Below are 487 nucleotides of genomic sequence, written 5' to 3' on the forward strand. Positions count from 1 at the left end.
GTAGTTAGTTTTTTCTCTTTTTTTTGGTAAGTGTTTTACGGCGTTCGCAACTGCATTAGGTCATATGAGCGCACGGGACATAATATATTAAGCAATTATAGTTTGGTAGGAATTAATTTGGAATTTTGCCCAGACGACTGAAACTACTTTTATCAATCTTAGAATCACCCAGGGATCTTTCACTTGCACAACTTGCACACGGGGATCTCTGAGATTTTCGCCCTTTTCCGAGAAGGCTAAGTGTTTGATCTTACCTACCCTAAGACCTGGGGTGTGACTGAAAGGCAGCAGTAAGGAGCCAAGGAGTAACAGTAGAACGGCTGCAGAAAGAGTCAGTTGCCCAGATGAGAGGGCAAAGGGTTAAAAAAAGAGGGGGGCGGGGGTAGAAAGTGGAGAACAAAGCAGACCACAGAACATGGTTAGAGAGCAGGAGCGAAGGTGAGAAGATACAATTTTAGAGATTAACATTTCGCGTCGCTGTCAGGTT

Source organism: Aplysia californica, unplaced genomic scaffold (genome assembly GCF_000002075.1).
Source record: "Aplysia californica isolate F4 #8 unplaced genomic scaffold, AplCal3.0 scaffold00638, whole genome shotgun sequence".
Taxonomy (NCBI): domain Eukaryota; kingdom Metazoa; phylum Mollusca; class Gastropoda; order Aplysiida; family Aplysiidae; genus Aplysia; species Aplysia californica.